Source organism: Nicotiana sylvestris, chromosome 1 (genome assembly GCF_000393655.2).
Source record: "Nicotiana sylvestris chromosome 1, ASM39365v2, whole genome shotgun sequence".
NCBI lineage: Eukaryota > Viridiplantae > Streptophyta > Magnoliopsida > Solanales > Solanaceae > Nicotiana > Nicotiana sylvestris.
The window spans coordinates 161,919,298-161,945,713 of NC_091057.1; positions in this window are offsets into that span (position 1 = coordinate 161,919,298).

A 26,416-nucleotide genomic window follows, 5' to 3' on the forward strand; every position below is an offset into this window, starting at 1 on the left:
GTAACAACCTTGAATAATAATAAAATAAATATATCGTGAATCGCGGGTGTATTTCATATAACGTGGTTTGCGGTGTGTTTCAAAACGGCAAGTGTACGACAATAGTAACTTGTTCAAGAAATAAATCCATAAATACTAAAAGAGGTTAAGATAATTAAAAGCAGTAATAAAGTTAAAAATACACAATATGTTTAAAACATATAGTAAATCAGATAATTAGGCCAATTTTAATAGTTTAAGCGACCATGCTCGAACCATGGAACCCGAGAATGACTAATACCTTCTCCTGGGTTAACAAAATTCCTTACTTAGAATTTCTAGTTTCGTAGGCTTTCAAATAAAGTCGAAATTTCCTCGATTTAAGATTTAAAATAAACTGGTGACTTGGGAAACCATAATAAATATTCTTCTGATAAATAAATAATCCCATTTCGAATAATGTCACTTTAATTGGAAAAACTCTCTTATATCCCCTTTCGGGTGGTAAAAAAGGAGGTGTGACAGCTCTGTCGACTCCGCTGTGGATCAAAACCCAGAACTTTGGTTTAGGGTTCAAAAATTCGAGCTTAGAATAACTGTTATAGTTGGCTTATTTTTATCTGATTTTTACATTTTGAGCCTAATGTGTTAATTGCCGCTTTTTACCGCTTTGATATTGTTTGGACTGTATATAAATTGCTACGAAACCCTCATCTCTCTGAGTCATCTAAATCATCTAGGAAGTGTGCACTTCGTGTAACTTCTCTTCTGTTAGAGTCATATCCCAATTTAGAACGAGGTTCAGACAAGTTGCAAAACCGGTGAAGCTTCTGTATTCCCGGTACGCTGCCCCCCTCCCCGGCTCAAGCTGTCCGCTCGGGTAAGCCAGGTCTAGAACAAATACACCAAGATTTTAAACCTAGAATAACATAGCCTCATGCCGGATCCCTAGTAGGAACACTTGTTTGCATCACGTGCATTTGATTTTGGGGACTCAACATAGGGGTTGGGTCCGTCTAGGACAGGTGTACCCAAAAATTAAAAGATCATCCTGATGCACCTTATGTGCTACTTGCGCATTCGTTTGATTCAGCTTGCATGTTGACCGACTTCTAGAATAGGGAAAGAAAAAATCACAGAAAAAAGAAAAGAAAAGAGCGAGGTAGGTATTTGATAAATTCCGAAACTCTGCCAAAATTCTGAAAAAGAAAAAAAAGAAAAGAAAATTCATTTCAAAATGAGCCAAAATTTTCAAGTGCCATGTTTCCCTTGTTCCGTCAAAACTGATCGAACTACGCGGGTCTAATTCTCGCCGGATGTGAGATACGTAGGCAAACCTCATCGGTTCCCACCCCAATTTTTAAAAATCCAAAAATATTGTCCTTCACTTGTTTTTTTAGAAATGTCTTTCTTTAAGACCCCAAATTTTCAAAATCCAAAAATATTTTCCTTCAGAAATCTTTCCTTAAAAAATTCAAAAAAAGGTAGTTTCCTTCTTTCTGGAGTATTTCATACGAGTTTTCTTTTTTTTTTGAAGTATTTTTCCAAAAGATTAAAAAAAATAAAAAAAAAAAAGAAAATATTCTTTTCCTTCTTTAAAAGTATTTCTTTCGTAAATGTTAAAAAAAAAAAAAATTGAAATCCAAAAATATTTTGCTTTTCTTTAGAAATACTTTTGTAATAAAAATAAAAACTCAAAAATCCAAAACATTTTCTTAAAAGTCCCTCTTTCGAAAATTAAGAGGAAACATCCAAAATCTAAAAAAAATAATATTTTCTTTCTTCTTAAGAAAATGAGAAAACAAATAAAAATTCAAACAAAAATATTTTCTATTTACTTTTAAAATTCCTAAACTTCAAATCAATAGCAAATGAATTTTTAGAAGTCTTTCTTTCAAAAACAAAAAAAACTCAAAACCAACAAAATAAAATAAAAAAATATTCCTTTCTTCTTTTAAAGCATTTCTTTCAAAAATTCCAACAAAAAAAAAAGTTAGTTTATTTACTCCATTTTTGATCTTCTCGAACTACGCAATATTTGATTCATGCGGCGTCATGATACATAGGCAATCCCCAACGGATTCGATCATAGCCATAAAATTAGTTGAGTGATAAAATAAACTGAAAAAATTGAGTGAAAAAGAAAGAAAATAGTGAAAAAAGAGAGAGAGAGAGAGAGAGAGAGAGCGACAAGAAATAAAAGAGTGACAAACAAAAATGAAAAAGAGAGTGCCAAAAATAAAAGAGCGGCAAAAACGAGATGGAAAAAAAAATCAAGAGTGATTAAGAGAGGAAAAAATAAAAGAAAAGGGGTACATACTGAAAGGGTTAACTAAGGCCGGGATGAAACATGCAACCGTTCAAACACATGGTAGAAACGTTTAACTGTTTAGGTGCATTGCATCCAAACGTGCGATTTCCTATCTGTTAAGCGTCTCAAAACTAACAAGGTTGTTCGATGTGCAAACTAGCCAAGTTTTGGTGGTTGGTTTTGGTGGTAGATGGCCTCCGCAAGCAATCTACCAATCATCGGTCCTGAGGATAGCCGACATCGGCTATTCTGCAACTAGAATCAGCAGCTGTTGAAGAGAATAAGATGTTGTGTCTCCGCATATTGGAAATGTGGGATGCCTGGTCTAATGGTAGGGAACCGCCAAGTGCAATTCCTGAGTTCCCTGAGTTGATCCCCAGGTCAGGTGAAATTTCCACCGCCCATGTGCCCAACCCACTCATCCCATGCGGGCACCCTCCAATGCCATTCAATGATCCTGGCATGCCCTCTGTGGTTCGCCCCCAAGTGCCAGTTTCCCAGGCACCTCCAATATTGTTCTCTACAGCACCAGTCTACCAGAACACAACCAAATTTACCACGGCCATATGTTGAGCTTCCAATGTTCACCTTTCATCGTCCACAACTTCAATCAGAAATAACATATGTGACCCCGTACTCTTTTGCTCAACCTTCACAATATGATCTCTCGATGGAACAAGAAAAGGTTATTAAAAATCCCGAGCAAGAGGAAATGGCTCGGAAGATGAAGAGCCTGAAACAAAGCCTGAAAAACATGCAAGGTCTGAGTGGCCAAAAGAATGTCTCATACTTTGACCTATGTATGTTTCCCCATGTCCACTTACCAGCTGGCTTCAAGATACCAAAATTTGAAAAGTACGACGGGCATGGAGACCTGGTCGCTCACCTGAAATGATACTGTAACCAGTTGAGAGGAGCTGGTGGAAAAGAGGAGCTCTAATGGCCTATTATGGGGGAAGCCTCACCGGAATCGCTTCTGAATGGTATACGAATCATGAAATTACCCATTGGCACATGTGGGATGATATGGACCGAGATTTTGTTTGCTAGTTCCAGTATAATGTGGACAACGTTCCCGACAGAAACTCTTTGTCCAATTTGAAAAAGAAGATCACAGAAAGCTTTCGTGAATATGCTGTCAAATGGCATGAGCAAGCTACCAGGGTAAAGCCTCCAATGGTGAAATTGAAATGGTCATGGTCTTTCTACAGACCTAAGAGGCGGACTACTTCCAGAACATGATGTCTGCTATGGGAAAGCCATTTGCTAGGGCTATCAAAATTGGGGAGATGGTAGAAAATGGGCTAAAAACGGGTCGAATCTTGAGTCATGCTGCTTTTAAAGTCACATCACCAGATGTTCAAAATGGTTCAGAGGACTTGATAAATGGAAACGGGAGTGAAGACGGAGCCATGATGGCTTCAAGCTCGACGGGGACCCGCAGGTCATCCAGCCGGTCATATATGTTTCCTGAGGTCCCTCAACATTATTATCCTCTTTAACATACTGCTTATGTCGTGGAACCGCCTCCCTATGCAGACTTGAGTCTTGAATGGTTCTTCATGCAGACTTTAGATTTGAACCTTGGCGCTTGTTAGCTGCAGGTGCTAGCTCATTCTTCTTCAGATCTTCGGACCAAGACCGGACATGTAGTGCTTGTGACCTCGGCCATGTCTTAAGCAGCTCACATCCTTCATCAACTTCTGCATTTGAAACTCGAGTTGTCTTCCTTCAAAACTGCTTCCCCTTGAAACTCGAGTTGTCTTCCTTCGACACTGCTTTCCCTAGAAACTTGAGTTGTCTCCCCTTGTTCTCCAGGTGGGTGCCTGATTACAACAAAACAGACAAAACAAAAGAAATTTTTTCTGCCCCAGTTTGCACTAGGAAGATTTGTGAGTTGTTAGCAAAATTGTTCACCACTTATACTATTGATGCAATGATGAAAGTAAACTAAACAAAGACTAGGAAACTATAAACTAAGCTTGACTAAAGTGAAAACTGACCCTATTCTCCAGGAGGGGCCTCCTGACTGCTAACTTGAAATGCATTCCCTGCTCTCCAGGCGGGCTCCTGACTGCTGACCTTGAAATTTATTCTCTGCTCTCCAGGAGGGCTCCTGAATGCTACTTGAAATGTATTCCCTGCTCTCCAGGCGGGCTCTTGATTTCAACAAAATAAACAAAACAAAGAAAATTTTCTACCCCAGTTTGGTGGCTGGGCACAGATGTAAGTGTAAAATGGATCACATTACCAAATATCAATAAGAACATGAAAGCTAAAACTTGAATTGTACTCCCTTGTTCTCTAGTCGGGCTCCTGATTGTTGACTTGAAAGTATTCCCTGCTTTCCAGGCGGGCTCCTGACTTCAACTTGAAAGTGCTCCTTGCTCTCCAGGCGGGCTCCTCACTTCAAGATAGACAACACAAAGAATTTGAAAGCTAAAATTTAAATTGTACTCCCTTGTTCTCCAGGCGGGCTCCTGACTGCTGCGCTTGAAAGTATTCCCTGCTCTCCAGGTGGGCTCCTGACTACTGACTTGAAATGTATTCCTTGCTCTCCAGGCGGGCTCCTGACTTCTGACTTGAAATGTATTCCCTGCTCTCCAGGCGGGCTCCTGACTTCAACATAGACAAAACAAAGAATTTGAAAGCTAAAATTTAAATTGTACTCCCTTGTTCTCCAGGCGGGCTCCTAATTTCAACTTGAAATGTATTTCCTGCTCTTCAGGCGGGCTCCTGACTTCAACATAGACAAAACAAAGAATTTTAAAGCTAAAACTTAAATTGTACTCCCTTGTTCTCCAGGCGGGCTCCTGACTGCTGCGCTTGAAAGTCTTCTCCATGTTCTCCAAGTGGGTACCTGATTTCAACAGAATAAACAAAAACAAAGAAAAATTTTCTGCCCCAGTTTGGTAACTAGGCACATATGTGAGTGTTAAACTGAATCATATTACCAAATATTACTAAGAATTTGAAAGCTAGGTCCCATTATGCAGGGGGGACTGACAACTCTTAACTAAATGACAATTTGAAATCTAAGTTATATCTTCTAAAGGTATGACTTTTGCTAAATCTTGTTACCTAAGAAGGCCTTTAAACTACTCCCATTATCCAGAAGGGTCCTGAAAATCAAAGGTCAAATTTTATCTTAAGAGTGACAACTTTTATGGTTGAATTATACTATCCTACAGCAGATTTACGTTAAATGTTGTTATCTAATCGAAATCTTAAAGCTAAGTCCCATTATTCAGGAGGGTCCTGAAAACTCCTAATTGAATCCAAAGTCCTGAAAACTCCTAATTGAATCCTATCTCGAATATACAAACTTCTAGGCCAACTTATATTCCTTTAGGATGCATTAATGTTATATCATACTATTTCTGAACATTTAAACTAGGTCCCATTTTTCAGGAGGGTCCTGAAAATCAAAAATCAAACCTGTTCGGTGACTGCCTTTCTCCACGGAGGGTTTCTCCGAAACAAACGAGATTTCTACCCCTGTTTCAATCAAAGAAAAATCTTGTTAGTTTAAAATGTAGTGGTTGGTTTGTGGCCTTGACTTTGAGGGCGATTGCTCCTTCACTTCTCATGATAACTGATTTTCACTCGAGGACCTTGCTTGTTTATGGACTAACCACTTTCTCTGTCGTCCTTATCACAAAAATACCCTTGATCCGTTCCAACCCAATACCCTTTATCTATTGCATTGTTCTCTTGCATTGACATGTACTAAACCTTTGTGTTTCTCATGAATCTCAAAGCACGACAATTGCCACCCACTCATTGCGCATGTTGTTTTTTCTTGACTTAAACCACTGGCCCTGGACTTGAGGTCTGCTGCTCCTTCACTTGCCACGATAACTTTGATTTCTGCTCGGAGGACCTCGCTTGTCACTGATTAAACACTTTTTGTCGATCTTACCACAGAAAATACCTTTGATCCGTTCACCAAACCCCTCCATCTTCTTGCATTGTTTATGAATTGATATGTACCAAACCGTCGTGTTTCAATGAAAATACCTTTGATCCGTTCACCTAACACCCTCCATCTGTTGCATTGTTCCTAAATTGATGTGTACCAAACCTTTGTATTTCATAAGGATCCCAAAGCATGTTGATTATTACCAGCTCAATGCGCTTGTTCTTTCCTGACTTATGACACTTTGATGTACTGGCCAGATCTCGTTTTGTGCAATTGAAAAGCTGGTGGCAAATTTTGAAGTCATTTCTCACTTATTTTGACCAAACAGACTCAGGAAGAAGAAGTAAACAAGACAAAAGGAACAAAGTAAAGGACAAAGGAAAGAGATGATTCCTAACAAGAAAACTACAAAATAGAAACCTATCAGATGTGGATACCAACTCTAATGACCATGACATGCACTTGTAGCCTATTCTGTTGAGCAAGTCTGATGTCCAACCCCTGTTATACCTCTAAACCGTGAAACTGGGCTTCAATGCTCCGATCATCCAATATGATTCACAATCCTTATTCGACTTGTAGTGCCCGAAGGGTTTTTACCATCAAGCCTCTCTCATTTTGTTCTTTCTCTCAACTTACCGTCGCCTTACGTGCGCCCGCGAGGGTTTTCACCAATAAGACTCTCTCATTTTTGGATTTCTCTCAGCTCCTGTTGCCCTATAGTGCCCATGAGGGTTTTCACCAATAAGACTCTCTCATTTTCACTATTTTTCTGCTTGGACCAGAGTGTCGCTCCTGATATGAATTACCTCTCCTTGCTTGACTCGGCATTTCTCGAAAACTGATCGGATGGTCTTTCTTTGGACCGTAATGTGGGCTTTTGGATAGGGTTAAAAAAGAAAGGATATCAAAGGCTCAAAATAATTCACATGGGTTCAAAATTACAACTTTTGGAACCAGATTTTCTTACACCAACCATAACTTCTGCCCCAATTTCTTGCTTGGGGACTTTTGGATTTTTATTTATTTTGATGGGACTGAACCGTGAGGCTGCCTACGTATCCTTAAAAGGAATCAGGTCAAACGTAGTTCATGACATAGAAATTACTTTGTTGTTGTGATTTTCTCTTTTCTCTTTCTTTTCTTTCTCTTTTTTGCTTTCTTTTTCTATTTTTGTTGTTTTTCTTTTTTTTCCTTTTCATTCTTTTATTTCTCTTTTCATTCTTTCTTTCTCTTTTTCTCTTTTCTTTCTCTTTTTTTTCTTCCTTTACTTATCTTTTGCGCTTGCGTTTCTGAACTTTGCTACTGATTCCAAAAGAGGGGTATGAAAGAAAATAAATGAGGCTCAAAGGGGTAACGAAGGATAAAGTATTTAGATAGCAGAACAAAATGCCTTCGTCATTCCAATCTTCAAAATATGCCAAGTACAAACAACACAATTAAACTAACCAAGGAAAACATTCGTAACACCTTTTGATTGTATCAGGCTTGATAACCATATCCACATATTCGCCTTCTACATCTGTTAAATACAAAACACTATTGGACAACACTCTCACTCTCATTACCACGAACGACCCTTGTCGATTTGGGAAAACTTGCCTTTAGCTTTAAACCGATGCGGCATGAGGCATTTCAATAGGGTTTCTTCATATTCTATCTGCCCCAGTTTCACACAATTCGGGCTTGAAGTGATCTCAAAATGCCTTTACTTATTTCCCTCAAATGTCCCTGTCATCTTCAAAATTATTTTATTGCTTCATGACTAAACTGACTTTTTAAGACCAGGCTGAGAATTACGCGTGCATGTCATGTCACTAGAGTCAACAGGGAAAGAACTATAAAAAGAAAAGAGAACGAAACAAAAATTACTAAAAATAACAGAGAACAGAAAGTTGCATTAGACAGATGGTAAAAGGGTTTTAACAACAAAACAAGCAAACTAAACTGGGGTTACAAACCTAGACAACACTAGACGGGCTACTATGACTAAACAAACTAAGCAAAATAAAAGGATAGAAGGGTTTGAGTCACCAGACAATATCCGGATTACAACCCTGAAATAACCCGAACAACAGAAATGACCACAAAATAAACCACCAAAACTCCTCCCTGGCTAACCAAGAAAGAAGCGTCTTTCCAATTGCCAAGCTCGGCATCGTAGCCACTGAATTCCGCATCAACATTACTAGGACCTTCACAAACTTCCATCACATTGTTCTTAACAAATTGCTTTTGGGTTCCCTTTGCTGGCTCGTTCTTAAGATCAACCTCTGATAGCACTGAAAACTTTGCAGCGCGTGGACCTTCGAGGATCTCAGAAGAATTTTCATATTCCTTTTCAAAACAAATCATACTCACCATATGCGTCTCATTACGAACATGCGATGGACATTGGCTAGTGTCTGCTACATCTGGATTTTGCACGACAATGTCACCTGCATCAATAAGCTTCTGAATTGCTTTCTTCAGATTCCAACACTTCTCTATGTCATGCCGCGAGGCATCTGAGCAATATACGCACCTTTGAGAAAAATCAAACTTCTTTTACAGAGGGTTTGGCATTTTTATATGAATCGGCTTCAACATGTCCAATTGCTTCAACTTTTGGAACAAACTGGCATATGACACTCCCAATGGGGTGAAAGCCTTTTCTTTTTTTCAGCAACCTCTCATTCTTAAATGCTTGATTGGGCCGGAAACCTGATCCAGGGGGTTTTCGATAGGCTCGTGGAGGTGGATAGGCATTTTGTGGAGCTGGATACTGGGAGAGTGATGTATGACTTTGGGAGTTCTGTGGAGAGAAGTGGCACTAGGGAGGATCATCTGGTGCATAAGTATATCCACGGGGACGATGTCGAGGCTGGAAGTGTTGATCGGGAAAGCCCATTGGATCATCTTTTCTGTTTCTCTTTCTTCCACCCAAGCTTATTGGGATGTTCTGAATGTTTTTCGAACAACTCATGATTTTGCATGACTTGATTCCCTCTTCTACTAGCTCCCCCATTTTTAACACATCATTGAAAGGCTTCCCCATGGCCGGTATCAAATGACTGAAGTAGGTGAGGCCCTAGGCTTGTAGAAAAAGCTCAACCATTTCTTCTTCACCAATCGGGATATTGACTCGAGCCGCTTGCTCCCTCCACCTGAGCCCAAAATACCTAAAGCTTTCCTCCGGCTTCTTTTCCATTTTAGATAAGGAGGAGAGGTCTGGGGTAACACTTGATCTGTATTGAAAGTATCGAACAAAATCTTGAGCCATGTCACCCAATGTAGGCCACTTACCAATATCTTGACGATTATGCCATTCCAAAGCTGCCCCAGTCAGGCTCTCACTGAAGTACGCCATCAATAAATCATCTTTCTCGTCAACACTTCTCATTTCACTACAATAATCCCTAAAATGGGTTACCGGATCCCCACACCCATCATACAAGTTAAACTTTGGCACTTTAAACCTCGCAGGCAGATGAACGTTGGGGGACATAGACAATTCTTCGTAAGACATGCTACCCTGGTCTCCCGTTCATTGCTTGTTCTTTGAAGACTGTTCTATGCCTTTCAGCCTCCTGGGTATCTCATCTCGCCCTTTCTTCCCGTGAACTCTTCATTTACAACATGAGATAGTAGATGTTGGGCAACCTCTGAGGGGTAATATTGGGCATCATGAGCTTTGAATGAGTATTCATTATCGGGGATAGTAGATGTGACAGGGGGTCGATTTTGGGGAGAGGTAATTGGAGGATGAGTAATAGAGCTACTAAGACGGTTGAGAAAGCTGTGATAAGCGGGTAGATCTGGAAAGTATGGAGGATCATCTGGCATTGTGTTCGGAGCTTGGGTAAGGACGACATCTAGGAGGCTAGGTGGTGGCAGGGGTGGTACCTTCCCAGTTATCCAAGCCTGATACATGTCAGTCATGTGTTGTTTTAACATCTTTACCTCTTCAACCAACCCATTGTCCTATTCAACCAACTGCTTTCGAGCGCCGGTATCAACCAACTCAGTTCTGTTGTTGTCTGCCATTGCCTTTTGACCTTATATTGTAGAGAAGAGCTACCACTTTAAAACCACAAACCAACCACCCTTCTGATATGAATATAACAAAATGAAGCCATCACGTTAGCGTTAGGGCATTTAACATAAGATAATCTCACTTTATGTGCAATTCACCTAGCCATAGTTATCGGTTCTAAAATGACTTCGAGGGTACAAAGGTCAATTGACATCATCCCAATTTGTTCATTTCAACCTCTCTTTTCTTTGTTTTTCTGGTACTTGCGGGCTTGCCCATTTTCCTTCATTTCTTTTTTTTTTTCATCACTCTTTCTTTCTCTCATATCTCACATCTCACAATTTTGCCTCTTTTTTTTCGTTTCCCCTTTTTCTTCTTTTTTTTTCTTTTAATAATAATAACAAAATGATTCGATCGAACCCTATGTAGGTTGCCTACGTATCATGACGCCGCATGAATCAGATCTTTGCATAGTTCTGGAAGATCGGGAATAAAGTAAACAAACTAACATTTTTTTTTCATTTTCTTCTTCTTTTTTCCTTTTTACCTTAGTGACTAATCCGATGGGAAAAGAGAAATAAAAGAAGCGAATTTCTTTTTTTGAATTTTTTGGACTGAATGCTTTATAACCTATTCTAAACTCAAGCTTAACAGGCATGTTTTTCTTTTCTTTTTCCCTTTTGAAACAAATACTCTATTAAGAAAAATCCTACAAGAGAAAAATATTTTATTTTTACAAAAAAAAATTCTCTTTTTCTTTTTTAGGAAGAAAATCTAAAGAATAAACCACAAAAACAAATATTTGAATTTTCATTTGATATTCTTATGCAAGATTTCGACACAAGCAATGAAAAATATAAAACAAAATATTTTTGGATTTCAATTTTGATTGCCTAAAGAAGAAATTCTAATGATAAACAGATAAAGTATATTTTTTCTATGTACAATATCCTAAAGTTCTAATGAAAATAAAAGATTCTTTTTTTTATTTTTCACTAATTTCCCAAAAACACCTCAAAAGAAAATCATTTTGGATTTTGGAATTAACACCTTAAAGAAAGCTTTTAAAGTACTAAAAGAAAATTCTCTTTTTCTTTTGAATTTTGGTCCTAATATACTAAAGGAAACATAAAAACAATTCATTTTAAATCCTAGATATTAATGGCCTAAAGGAAAAATAACCTCAATTTTTTTTTCTTTTCTCCATTTCTAGAATTAGTAATCTAAATAAAATTTATAACGGAAATATAAAATGCAACATCTCTTTTTTTGCTCTTTTTTTTTTTGGATTTTTGACTTGTAACACATCTTCAAATACAATAATAAAACACTCGGCAAATTTAACTAGACTATTACAAACTCAAAAATTAACTAAATGACTGAATACTACTGTACAGGACTAGAAAGTAAAACATGAACAAAAGACTCTAAAACATAAAAAAAAAAAAAACTCCTCAGGCAACTCCCGAATGCAGTGATCCTGGGGTATCTGTCATGTTCAAACTCCGGTAAATAAATCCACACCTGTATGAGAAAATTAAAACAAAATAGGTTAAAGGCCTAGAACGCTATGTGAGACAAAACCCCTTTCTGTTGGAAACATGCAAGACATGATTTAGGCTATTTTTTGCAAAATGGTTTATTTAGCCAAAAGATGGCTAGAAGTGAAAATTTGGCTAAGACCCCGCAAAGCCAAGAATCTAAGATTTACTAGGAAGACCGGACCCTATGTGGGTTGCCTACGTATCACGCCCCGAAAGACGAGAATCAGGTATGCGTAGTTCGGGCAGATTGGATACGGGCGAGAATAATAAAACAACTGACATATAGAAAACACATTTTTCCTCTTTTTTTTCAAACAATAATGAAACATATAAAATCTTTTTGGATTTTCTTTTCTCTTTTTTTTTTGAAAAATGATAAAATTGCAAAATCTTTTCAATTTTCAAGCTCTTTTTTTTTTTAACAAAAATGTAACAAAAAACATAATTGGGTCTTACTCTCTTTATCCTCACACTTCACCCTTTTTTTTTCCTTTTTTTTTTCTTCCCTTTTTTTTCATTCGCCCTCAATTATCATTGGTCCGCCAAATGACCTTTTTACCCTTGAAGGAATGCAACATGTAGCACACAGGATGCATCGAGATGGTCTGTTATTTTGGGTACACCTGTCCTGGACGAACCCAACCCCTGTGTTGAGTCCCCTAAGTCAAATGCACGTGATGCAAACAAACGTTCCTACTAGGATCCGGCATGAGGTTGTGTTCTTCTAGGTTTAAATCCTGGGGTTTTGTTCTAGACTTGGGGTACCCGAGCGGACAACTGGGGCCGAAGAGGGGGCGACGTACCGGGAGCACTGAAGTCTACCCGGCCTTGTCGCTTGCCCAACCTCATTCTGTTTGGTATAATTTCTACAGAAAAAGCGGGCTACGCGAACGTATGCACCATTTTCAGAAGACTCAGAGGGGTGGCGTAAGAAGACAGTTATATACGATTCAAACAATATTAAAGCGGCAAACATATAGCATTTAGCGCAAAAGGTTCACAGAATACAGTAATATCAACAATAAATAAAACCAAGCAAAATCATATTAACAAGCTCGAATTCTTGAACCTCAACTAGAGATTCTGGGTTCGAGTCCCCAGCAGAGTCGCCAGAGTTGTCACACCTCCTTTTTTACTTACACCCCATAAAGGGTATAAATATAAGGGAGTTTTCCAATTAAAGGACAATCGAAACGAGATTATTTTATTTACAAATTCAGAGTCGCCACTTGGGATAATTTATGGTGTCCCAAGTCACCGGTTCAAATCTCGAATCGAGGAAAAGGATTGACTCTGTTTAACAGTCCGCGAACCAGAAATCCGAGTAAGGAATTCTATTAACCCGGGAGAAGGTGTTAGGCACTCCCGAGTTCCGTGGTTCTAGCACGGTCGCTTTGATTATACTTGGCTTGACTAATTGTTTAACTACTGAATTTAGAACCTATGTGCATTTACTCTTTTAACTGCTTCTAATCACTTGATTTATTAGTAATTAAAGAATTGAGTTACGCGTACGTATACTATTTTCTTTTGGCGCATCAGAAATCATCTCACGCGAACGTGTCCACAATTAATAACGCTTGTTTATTTATTTAAGAAAAATTTGGTTGAAGTTGCGAGAACGCATACCTCGAGTCTTTTAAGAGTTTGATTTGCAATTATGTTACGCAAACGTATACATAATCGCAATGCTAATCTAAATCGGTCCTAAAGCAAACTACGATGGTTCAAATTAATAAAACGCTTGCGAGGGCCATGGAAAGTTTATTCACAATAGTACTAACTCTTGAATTCAATTTGTGAGGTCCATATATTATGGGTTTTAAATATGGCACAATTCGGAAAAAAGGTATATATTTTAAAGGGAATCTAAAGGTACACTAATTATCACAACCGCATCACGGGAGCCGTACCCATAGTTGTAATAATTTAATTGCATTCTTAAAGCAATCTACGAGATTCATTTTTATATCTAATTTATAGGATTAAAGACATACCAACAGAAATTCTATGAACCCATGAAATTGCTATACTAAGATAACATCAACAAGAACAAATAAGCTCCAAAAAATCAACTCGTTTTTAATACCAATCATAGTTTTGAGTTTCTCGGAGAATAACTATGGAGGTACGTCCATTTCTTCTCCACAAACTCACAATAGCAGCTAGATACAAAATTTTCACACATACAATTACTACAAGTTCAGAATTCTCAACATTCCAACTAATTGATAATGAAATTTAAACTGACGAATCCTCCAAAACAAATAGGCGCAAAGTACTACAATAAAATTCATACTCAACAAAGCTAACAAGAAATATGCAATTCGAAGAAATACGACTGAATCATGGCCATAAACATCATACTAACAAAAAGGGAACGAACCTTTAACCAAATTGAAACTCAACCTCAAATCGGAAATAAAGAACAACGATTTCAAATCGAACCTCGACGGCGCCAAAAAACACTAGGAATTTTCTGCTCAAGGCTTCTGTTGGATTTTCGCCCACTTCTGATTAGCAACAGATTGTGAGCGGACGAAGTGGATCAGTGAGTGTGTGTATGGGTTTGCCACTGAAGCTTAGGTCTGCCGTTTTTAGTTTTTTCCATTGAGCTCAAAAGCTTTCATTTTTGGCTGCTGCATTGGAGATCGACGAAAGGAGTATCAAGAGGAGTGGTGTTGGAGGCTGCTTTGGTATAGGGGTCGAAGGTAATCGAAAACCGTTCTAGATTAGGGATCTGTTTTTTGTTTTCTTCTTTGTGAGGAAGATGATCCTTCTTCTCTGATGGAAACGGCGGTGTAGTTTTGGCTTTTTAGAAGCTATCTTTGATGACTTTTCTTCTAGATTTTAGGCGTTGGTTTTTTGTAGAAAGAAGCAGAACCGATAGGATCTCCTTTTGGAAAAACGGTGGATGTGTTGTCTTCTCTTTTCTATTTGGGATTAGGTATTATTATATAGGGGAAGGAATTAGGTTAGGGGTTTGGGCCTAGGAATTATGGGCTTGGAAATTATGGGCTAGGTCCAAAATTAGGCCTAAAAATGGGTTGCTCGAGCCCAAGCTCTATTCTTTCGCTGCGAACGAGATTAAAAATACGGGTCCATTTGTTAATTATTCCTATTATTCAAATAATTATTAAAATAAAACTAACCATTAAAACAAATCTATTTTTGGTATTTTCAAATATCATATTAAAATAAAAATACGATACTATTGTTGTATATATTTTTTTACAAATTTTTTTTCTCTAGATTAAAAATGACTACAAAACATTAATGAACCTATTTTTTGTGATTTTTTGTCTTCTTGTAATAAAATAAAGTAAAAGAGTCAAAATTGATTAAAATAGTTATATTAGGCCTAAATTAAATATTTTACGCTAAAATATGAAAAAATTTGGGGAGAGTCAAAAATCACATGTCTACAGGGTCTCCACTCGCTAGTCGTTTTTCCAACATAGGGTCTCCACTCCCTAGTTGATTTCATTTTAGACGTATGGTCTCTACTCCCTAGTCGCTTTTCCAACATAGGGTCTCCACTCCCTAGTCGTTTTTTCAACATAAGGTCTCCACTCCCTAGTTGAAGTTATTTTAGACATAGGGTCTCCACTTCCTAGTCGCTTTTCCAACATAGGGTCTTCACTCCCTAGTTGATTTTATTTTAGACATAGGGTCTCCACTCCTTAGACGCTTTTCCAACATAGGGTCTCCACTCCCTAGTTGATTTTATTTTAGACATAGGGTCTCCATTCCCTAGTCACTTTTCCAACATAGGGTCTCCATTCCTTAGTTGATTTTATTTTAGGCATAGGGTCTCTACTCCCTAGTCTGCTTTTCCAACATAGGGTTTCCACTCCGTAGTTGAATTTATTTTAGACATAGGATCTTCACTCCCTAGTCACTTTCCCAACATAGGGCCTCCATTCCCTAGTTGATTTTAGTATAGACATAGGGCTTCACTCCCTAATCTCTTTTTCCCAAGGATACACAATCCTGATTTTATTATTTTCAATAAAGAAATAGTTTAGATCTTGTTACAATAACTCATAAAAATTTCCTAGTGAAAATTGTGGCAGAAAAACTTTGTTTTTTTGTTTGCTTTGGTGCCTAAACAGGTTTTCACCGTGAGGCACAAGGTTTGAGATGACCAAAAGAAGAAGCCTCAACCCAAATAAAAGAAAAGAAGAAACAAGAAAAGAAGTTGAACTCAAGGTACAGAAGCGGAGAAAAGATGCGGGCTACTAAAAATTTGATTGAAGTCACAAGCTTCGCATGTCCCGCCTTAATCCAAAAAGCTGAAGAAGAATGAACCAGCGGTTTGCAGCTAACGAGCATCAAGATTCAGATTAGAGTCTGCAGGAAGAAATAGCCAAGACTCAAGATCAAGGTTCGGAAGATTTATAGATAGGAATCTTGTATCTCGTAGTTGATAGGCTTAGCTAGTTTAGCTTTTTATTTTTTATTTTGGTGTATAAGAAGCTCAGCAAGCAGAAACAACAACAACAATAGTGAAATCACAGTCTCGGTAGTCCCAGCTATCGAAATTTCCAGAACTACACCAACCTGATTCCTTTATAGCTAAGGATATGCAGGCAACATCTGAAGCAAGGTTCGGTCAAACTTTTTCAAAATGCTTCCAAATAGAGTTTCAAACGGGAAACATTGCTCGTAGTTGCTCACTTTTTCTTTGGCCGAAAACTCTTCATGTTTCCGAGCAAAGAGGGGCAGCTGTGAGCACCTAATTTTTGCCCTACGTGAAAATAACTCCTAAAAATAAATCAAAAATAATTTGTAAGGGATTTTAGGAGTTTTTTTTATTCAGTTGCATTTCATGCATTTTTAATATTTGAAAATTATAGAAAAAATAAAAAAATTGTCACATTTTTATTTTCATGACATCCTAGGTTCAATTTACATTTAGGAATTAATTACATTGAGTTAATTGTATTATTAGGGGGAAAATCACAAAAATAGTCATTTTTACATATTTAGCTTTTAGTCTTTAGAACTTAGTGTTTTTACTTAGTTTTAAGTTAATTAGTTGTTGTAATAAATAAAGAATTTTATTTTCTACAAAAAAATAGCTTTATTTAGGTTTTTAATTAATTAAAGAAAAGAAAAAGAGAAAAATAAATAGAAGAAAATAGGAAAAAACGTTTGGTCTTGTTTATTCAAAATTGGGCCAATCCTTAAATTGACTCCAATTAATTAACCCAAGACCAATCCTTTAGCCCAAGCCCATTACTCTAACTTATCCAAACCCATTACTCTTTAATAAAACCTAGATATAGAAAGAAGACAACATCAGACAATTAAGGACCTCACCCTGAAGAAGCGAAAAAGGGTGCAACTCAACTTTTTCCAAAAAGGAAAGTAATGAAAACAGACCACTTTCCCCTTTAGATCAGAGAAACGACCCTATCTGCTCACAACTAAAAATCGGACTCCTCCCATTGAGAAGGCAGAAAAAAATGGCAAATCCACCTATTGTTGTAGCTGCCAAACCTATCGATTCTCCTCTTGAAACAACAATTGTGGTTGTCTCCTGCAGATCTTGTTGAGCTAACTGAATTTCTGCTGCTGTTGCTTCATTCCACATTCAGAGCTTATTTTCTATTTTATTGTTCTTGCTGTCCAGGTATGGCTCTTTGACTAAATGACATAAACCTGTAGATTTGTTTGAGAATAAGAATTGGTGGAAATTGTTCATGTGTCATCTGCCCTGCTACCTTTATTTGATGGCTATTGTTGGTTTGTTTAATTGCTGAAGTTTTTGGTTTCTACTTTGTTTTTGTTGATACGCAATTTTTTCTATATATTTTTTATATGCAAAATACTTTCAAAATAGCATGTGTAGGCATGTATAAGTATGTCAATTGTTTTATTATTTTTTTCGTGATTTTTAAAAATTTTAAAATCAATTTATTCCCTATTTTACTCATAAAAAAAAAATAATATTTCCAAAATTATCATTTTTGGTGATTCGTTTATTGGATGATCATATTTATACAAAAATATAGCTAAAAACCTTTTTGCATATTTTTTATAATTGATTTAGTATTTTTAAGGCTAAATTGCATATAATTGCAATTTTAGCCTCTTTTAGTTTTAATTGTGTTTATATCTATAAAAATTAACTCAAGTATTTTTATTTTTATAATTATATATTATTAATCATTTTAGTACCTTTAATCTATTTTCAGAAACTATTTTACTATTTTGTATAAAATAAATAAGGGAAAAATGGCTATTTAAATGTTAGCCCATTTGTATTTCAATTTTGGCCAGATTTGGCACCCCTATTTAAACCCAATTTCAGATCCCGTTACCCGGCCCAAATCCTAAATTTACCCGACCCAGGACCCTTTTAATGACCCGCACGGATCCCCTTTCAATCCCAGCCATTGATCATTTAGATCAACGGCTCATACTCACCCTTTCCTTTTTAATTCCCCAATACCCCCCCAAACTCTAACCACTTCTCATATGTAGCCGCCCTTGAATCCCCCCCCCTTCTCTCAATTTTCTCTCAAAGCTTCTTGAACCCTAGTCACCTCCCTCCACTTCTACCCTAAAATCACCGGAATCCATGGCTTCCAAGGCCAATGAAGCTCCATACCGGCCTCCTATAACTCCTACACGCCTGGTCACTATAGTTTCAAGGCCTGACCATGAAGAAGCTTGGTCCAGACCTCGGATGTTTTCAGTGCTATGGCTATCTCCGGCCATTTTCGACCTTGTTCCGGCTAGTTATGGTTATTCGAGCTTGATCTCGACCTCTCCTGCTTAGATCAATGATTTCCAAGTCTTTATCACCCTCTGGGTTTCTTCTGAAATCCTAACCTTTGAGGTTTTTCTGATTCTTTTAGATCCGTTGTAGATCTGTGCTTACCCTAAGCTTTCAAATGTTTTCTCAAAGTTTCTTTCAAAACTCTGCTTTCAAAACTTTTATCTTTTCCGATCTAGGGTTTTGTTGAGTTATTTAGAAGTTTCTCGGATCTTTAGCATGTTCTATTGTGTTTCTTATATTAGTTTTTCTATTGTGTTTGTTATGTTCTTCTGTGTTTCTTATACTGTGTTTCTTATGTTGATTCTTCTACCATGTTTCTTATGTTGCTTCTCTACTGTGTTTCTTATGTTCTTCTACTGGAATACGCATACTAAGAGTCTTAGTTCAGTTTTGGGATTTCTAAACTTATTTCATTAGTATTGCTACCTAATTTACTCGTCCTTTTATCTCTACGCTCGATTGATGGTAAAACCCTAAAATTTAGGGATTCATTCGAGTTTTGAGACCATTTGCTTTGTGATTTGCTTGTTCTTCATCTCTGAACTTGTTCAATATCAAAACCCTAAACTTCTTTGGACCTAGTCGAGTTTCTGAAGTTGTTTCATCTACTGCTCGATTGAGCTTCGAAATCTTTGTTTCGACCTTTGTTTCTTTATATGATTCTGGTTCCCTGCTAAACTCTTCTAAGGTCTTTCCACTGGACCCTATGCATGTTATTTGATACTCTCTCTCTTGTTGAGTTACTATGTGACTACCATGCTCCTATAGTTCACTGATTTTGCAATTGCATGACACCTTTCGTTGTCCTAAATTCAGCCTCGCATGCCTAATACTTGTGTACTCTTTATATTTGTTGAACTTTCCCTCTAAAATGACTTTCAATTTTTGATTGATTTCAGACTTCCTTTTGTGTAATTTTGATTGATTTCTTTCCTTGTTTTGCTAATTTCCTTGATACTTGGTTTGAGTCGAAAACTTTCCTTAGCCTTTCTGACTTGGTTTATTCATGGACCAGTAATTTCAAATCTCTGACTCCTTGATTTACTTCTACTAATTGATTTTTACCTTATTTATTTAATCGTGTATTTCAAAATTCTTCCCTTAAATAAACTCCTATGTATCTACCCCTAATTTTCTACTTTGCACAAGATGATTACTTGATCCTTTCCTTAAATAATTTTGTTCATTACCGTTAAGTTTAAACTCCTTAATTAAAGGAAGTCTCGTACTAATTTACTTTTAATTGATACCCAATTCCTTAATTATTTTCTTACCTTCTTTCCGCCTGTTTTCACACTATAAATACCGGCTCTTCATTGACACAAACACACCAACACTCATAGTCTTTCTGAACTTATACCCATACTTAAAAGTATTTTCTCTTGTTACTTGTACTGTGGCCTGTTTGCAAGTCCTGCTGCCTGCTTTTCTCTATTTGCTTCTTTGAAACTGGTCTGTCCTGATTTAAGGTTTTCAGCACCACAACAATGTGTTTATTTACTACCTTTGTATGCATGTCTGCCTACTGCTTCTGTATAGTTCAACACTTACTCTAGCATGCTGAAATTTCTTTCTGCATGTTCTATTATGAATCCCAAACCCCTACCCCTATGTGTTCATGCTATGGTTTGTTTGAGGCATGGCAATACTGTAAATTATTGTCCATAACTCAAACTTGATCCCCCTGGGATCCTAGCCTCCAATAGTGTGTATTTCTAGTAGGCTTATAGGTATGCCAGCATCCTCCATTGCTGGGCATGCCTAAAGCTTGCCCTTGCCTAAGCAATAGGCTCTTTACAATTTTCCTACTCCCCTAAATCCCTTTTGTGTACCTGTTTGTAGCTATTTCTCTCTCCTTTATTCCCTAGAACTCTGTTCTTCACTTGCACTCTCTCTTAGACTTTATGTTTTGCCCCCCTCTTGTGAGCCTCGCCTTGGGACCCATTGAGTTCCCTCTGAACTTGGACACTTGAGGGCTGGTACTTCCACACTGTACTTGCCCCTATTCTGATAATGCAATTTGGGTGTAAGCATTGTTCGGAGTCCCATTGAGGCTCTTAGGGAACTTTGACCCACTCAAATTGGAGAAAGGCTCTGGATCGATGGTCTTGAAGTTGGGTTTATCATGTAACTCATAGAGGAAGTCAGAATCAGGCTTCCTCTAGTTGTATTTTTTACTTTTTCTGATGTAGTTTCATTTATTCTAGTTTGTAATAAGTTGTAATAAACACTTGGGGCTGGCTAGTGAAAAAGGGTGGGTGACTATGCATGCAGAGGGTAGAAATCATGCCTATAGGACTGTTCTATTTCTGCATATTCAACAACATATAGAAACCATGCCTATAAGGTTGTTCTAATTCTGCATATTCAACCACATATAGATACTATGTCTATAAGGCTTATGCATATAGATACCATGTCTATAAGGCTTCTGCATATAGAAACCATGTCTATAGGTATCCTGAATTATGCATATAGAAATCATGTCTATAAGACCATTCTGAATTCTACATATTCAAACTCATATAAAAATTATGCCTATAGGATTATTCCATTCTGCATATTCTACATATAGATGTCACACCTCCCTTTTTTACTACACCCCGAGAAGGGTGCATAAGGGAATTTTTCCAATTAAAGGACAATCGAAACGAGATTTATTATTAAAAAATTTAGAGTCGCCACTTGGAAGATTTATGGTGTCCCAAGTCACCGGTTCAAATCCCGAATCGAGGAAAAGATTGACTCTGCTTAACAGTCCGCGAACCAGAAATACGGGTAAGGAATTCTGTTAACCCGGGAGAAGGTATTAGGCACTCCCGAGTTTTGTGGTTCTAGCACAGTCGCTCAACTGTTACATTCGGCTTAATTATCTGATTTTAATACATGTTCAAACCTATGTGCATTTTCAACCTTAACCGCTTTTATTCATTTTTGAAGAAAATTGCAACGTTATTAGAACACATCTCGAACCACGTCACATAAATGCACCCGTGATTTAGACATATTTTAACATCGTTGAGATTTGAATTTGGGTCACATAAATGCGCACCCGAATTTAGGAATGTAATATTATTAAACTAACGCGCCTAAGCAATTACGATTGCAACTTTGCGAGGGCCATGTAAATTCTACTAAATGGCACGCCTCGATTTCTAAGGATTAAAATATTAATTAAGCGAGGGCCACACATTTTAAGATTTTATTTGGCATGGAACGCCTCAATTCAAATTTTAAAGGGAATTTAAGCTAAACTTCTGAGGGACATAACTATATCTTACTTAGTACGACATGCCCCAAATCTATTAAACTAATTTTAATAGCCATGGATATTCATATTTAAAGCCAATTCGAAAATTAGTACCACAACTATGTCACTGGAACCGTACCCGTAGCTGTGATAAACTAATTATATGCCTGAAGCAAACTATTCAAATCTGTTCAAAAGAAGGAGAAACTGCTTGAAAATATTTTGAGTCAAATCTATCAGATCAGAGATGGCATAGGTACGAAATAAAAATGAAATGGGAACAGAACTTGTTGATCATTTAATACCAGAAAAGCATACTTGAACCATGAAACTACGACTCTGAGGGAGAAGCTGAATTTGATATGTTATTTTACATAACAGGTGAAGTACCTATAACATATATCTGCCCACTATATATAACTCAAAAATGGCCTTGAAATCGCATAATAAAGCACAACCAATTCTGAGCTCTGAAGAAAGAACCCATTTGTTTATTGTCATGGAAACCCAATAGCAAAACCAAGCAAAATACCAAACATGGATAATCAGTGCAAGAAGCTAAGAGTTAATCACAAACCATAACGAAAGACAGTACCTTAACCACCATTTAGACTGTATTTAGAGCAATCAGAAGTCTACGCACATGGTTAAATCCTCACTCTACTATATACAGGGACTGATAATCTTGTTCATGCCTTCTTAAAAAGCAATAACACCAACAGGAATGCACATATACATTAAGAAGCTACTTTCAATTTACTCTGGATTTGGAGACATGAATACTATAAGATTCTCACAATGATCCAGATTCACACCAGTTCTTTAAATAAACCAAGACATTCAATCCAACATGGTATAATGTTCTTTTAAACAAAGCCAACAAACATCAGTGAGCTTCATTAGGCCTAAGAGTGACAGCAACAGATTTCCATTTCAGATCCTCTATAACTGAATTGTTAAAGCTGGCATACTCCATAAGGGTATAAAAGGTTCATGAGCACAAATATGGAAAGCCAACAAATTCAACCAAACTTTATGCGCAAGGAGGCTTCTACAAGATTTCATGGCTACCAGACTTACCAAATAGGCAAACAACACAATAGCCTTACTGATGATTTCCTTTGGCTGATTAGCAATCGCAAAACCAAGCAGAACTCAGCTAAACACATAAACTACTAGTAAATCAGAGTTGTTGCAGGCCAAACAGTGCAGAATTTTACATTAAAAGTCGTGCCAATAGGCTGCCTAGACAGAGCAAAACAGGGCAGGCTAACTCAATTCATCAAAGTTCAGAACAACTGCTTAAATTCGAGTCGCTAACAACTACTATCGACTAGTCTGCACTCGATGATAGTCCCACAACTTTGATGCAAAATAAAATCATACTGTCAACCAACAGTCATGAAGAATCAACAGCAATTAAGAAAAGTATTTCGCCTATCGACCTCAAAACGCGATCAAAGCAACACTAGAAAGTACGTATCTCAACAGAACCCAAAACTGAAAAAGAAGAAGCTAGAGAAGGATTTTCTAACATTTCGGAATTAAACCATAAGATGTTTTCAAATTCTCAGCATTTCAAAATGATTTCAGCATTCATTCAAAATTCAAACTACAATAGCAAAACTCATTTTTTTTGAAAACTCTAACTTACACAACTTAAAATATGAATCGACTACGGCTTAGCAAGGGGTTGCGATAGTTATAAATGCTGAGACGAACTGACTGGATTGACAACACTCAATGAACATCCATGAGTAATTCAGAACTCATTTTGACATATGCACAGCCAAACCAAACCAGAAATACTCGTAAAAGTGGCAAGCAGACACACCACGACCAATAGTCACCAAGATTTAGAACAGTTCTAAAGTAGCTGGACTCAAGATCTCGATACATTTTTAACCAACACGCCAAAGATAGGCTACAAGAGATGAGAAATGAACCTGAATCAGTAAACAATTCCGATTAACTTTGCTCGAACGTTGAATACAAGTGGAATACAATAGCCAATATCAGCACGATCAACAATAGAAATAAGTAGACACGAAGAAGAAGAAGAAGAAGAAGAAGAAGAAGAAGAAGAAGAAGAAGAAAAAGAACCACTTTTTTAACCCTAGCCTTTTCTGCCAAAAAAAATCTCTCCAAAAACATCCCCCCTCAACTGTTCAGAGCACCCCCTTTATACCCAAACCTAGAAGCTTCCTCAAAAATCCGAAAATATTCCTCTCTAGAATGAATTCGGATAGATGGAGAGAGGGGATCGATTCAAAATCAATCCATGGTCCTCATTTTTCGGAATTCATTCTCAAAAAGCACATGGGAGACGAAAATCTGTCAGAGGCCGTTAGAATATTCGGTGACGTGGAGAGATCGGGGAGCGTGGGGTGCATTTGAGCTCACTCGCCTGAAATTTGGCGAGTTTGGATGCAACTCTGAAGTGGAGAAGAGAGTGAACAGTAACGCCCGTCGATTTGGGTCTTGGAGATTACGCTTTGTTTTTGCATTTATATTTTGGGGATGGGTCGGTTCGGACCGATCTGAGTTGGCGCGGGTCGCAGGTCTAAGAGAGTTGGGCTGGGTGAGGAATGTGGGCCGGCGGGTTTTTCTTTGATCAAAGGGTTTTGGGCCCTAAAAAAACAGCCTTCTTCTACCTCTTTTTCAATTGTTTTTCTTTTCCTTTTTTAACTAATTAAAAAAAAACCTTAATTAAATTCCTAAAAATTAATTTTCAAATTTGACTAACTATAATATTTACAAAAATTAATTACTCCTAGATTAAAAGAGGAAATTATTAGTTTAAATTAAAAAGGTTAAAAATGCAAAAATAAACCAATTTTGTGATTTTCATTTTTTAATAAAGCAAGTAATTTATTAATTAACCTAAAAATATAAAAATAAACATGCATAGACAAATGCAGACAATTAACAAAAATCCTATGAAAAATCAACAAAAATTGCAAATAGGGAAAAAATTTATTTTTCTTGAATCTATGGGAGTAATTCATATAGGGCAAAAATCACGTGCTCACAGCTGCCCCTCTTTGCCCGGAAACACGAAGAGTTTTCGTGCAAAGATAAAGTGAGCGGATACGAGCGATTTTTGCCCGTTTGAATACTCCGTGGGAAGCATTTTTTAAAAGATTTGACCGCTTCATACTTCCGAGGTTGCCTACATATCCTTGGCTATAAAGGAATCAGGTCAGTGTAGTTCGGGAAATTTTTGTAGCTGGGACTACCATGAAGCTGCGATTTCACTGTTGCTGCTGCTGCTGTTACTACTTACTGAACCCCCTTATTACACCATGATAAAATGAAAAGAAGCTAGACTAGACTACGATATGTGCATGACAAAATCCTATATATATCTTCAAACTTGCTCTTGCGTTTCTTGTTGCCCTCTATTCTCTCGATGACATCCATTTGTGCCACCTTGAATTGTAAGCTGAGATGTTATCCCCTTCTTCAAGTGGGTGCCTGGCTGCGAACTACACTTTGATGATGTTTTTCCTTTCTCCGATTGGACGCTTGATTGCTGAACTTGAATGTATTCCCCGCTCTCCAAGCGGGCTCCTGATTGCTAAACTTAAAATGTATTCCCTGCTCTCCAGGCGGGCTCCTGACTTCTAACTTGAAATGTGTTTCCTGCTTTCCAGGCGGGCTTCTAACTTCAAAAATAGACAAAGCAAAGAATTTGAAAGCTAAAACTTGAATTGAACTCCCTTGTTCTCCAGGCGGGCTCCTGACTTCAACTTGAAATGTATCCCCTGCTCTCCAGGCGGGCTCCTGACTTCAACTTGAAATGTATTCCCTGCTCTCCAGGCGGGCTCCTGACTTCAACTTGAAATGTATTCCCTGCTCTCCAGGCGAGCTCCTGACTTCTAACTTAAAATGTATTCCCTACTTTCCAGGTGGGCTCCTGACTTCAAAATAGACAAAGAAAGGAATTTGAAAGCTAAAACTTGAATTATACTCCCTTGTTCTCCAGGTGGGCTCCTGAGTGCTGACTTGAAATGTATTCCCTGCTTTTCAGGCGGGCTCCTGACTACTGAACTGAAATGTATTCCCTGCTTTCTAGGCGGGCTCCTGACTGCTGAACTGAAATGTATTCCCTGCTTTCCAGGCGGGCTCCTGACTGTTGACTTGGAATGTATTCCCTGCTCTCCAGGCGGGCTCCTGACTTCAACAAAATGTATTCCCTGCTCTCCAGGCGGGCTTCTGACTTCAATCGAAATGACAAAACAGAGGAAATATTTCTGCCCAATTTGGTATCTGGGCGCATATGTGAGTGTTAACTGAATCATATTACCAAATATTCTAAGAATTTGAAAGCTAGATCCCATTATCCAGGAGGGTCCTGATAACTCTTAATTAAATGACAATTTTAAGTCTACATTATATCTTCTACAGGTGTGACTTCTGCTAAATCTTGCTATCTAAGAGGACATTTAAACTATTCCCCCATTATCTAGAGAGGTCCTAAAAATCAAATGTCAAATCTTACCTTAAGGGTGACAACTTTCATGGCTAAATTATACTACCCTACAGTCGAGTTTACGCTACATTTTGCTATCTAATCGAAATCTTAGAGCTAAGTCCCGTGAT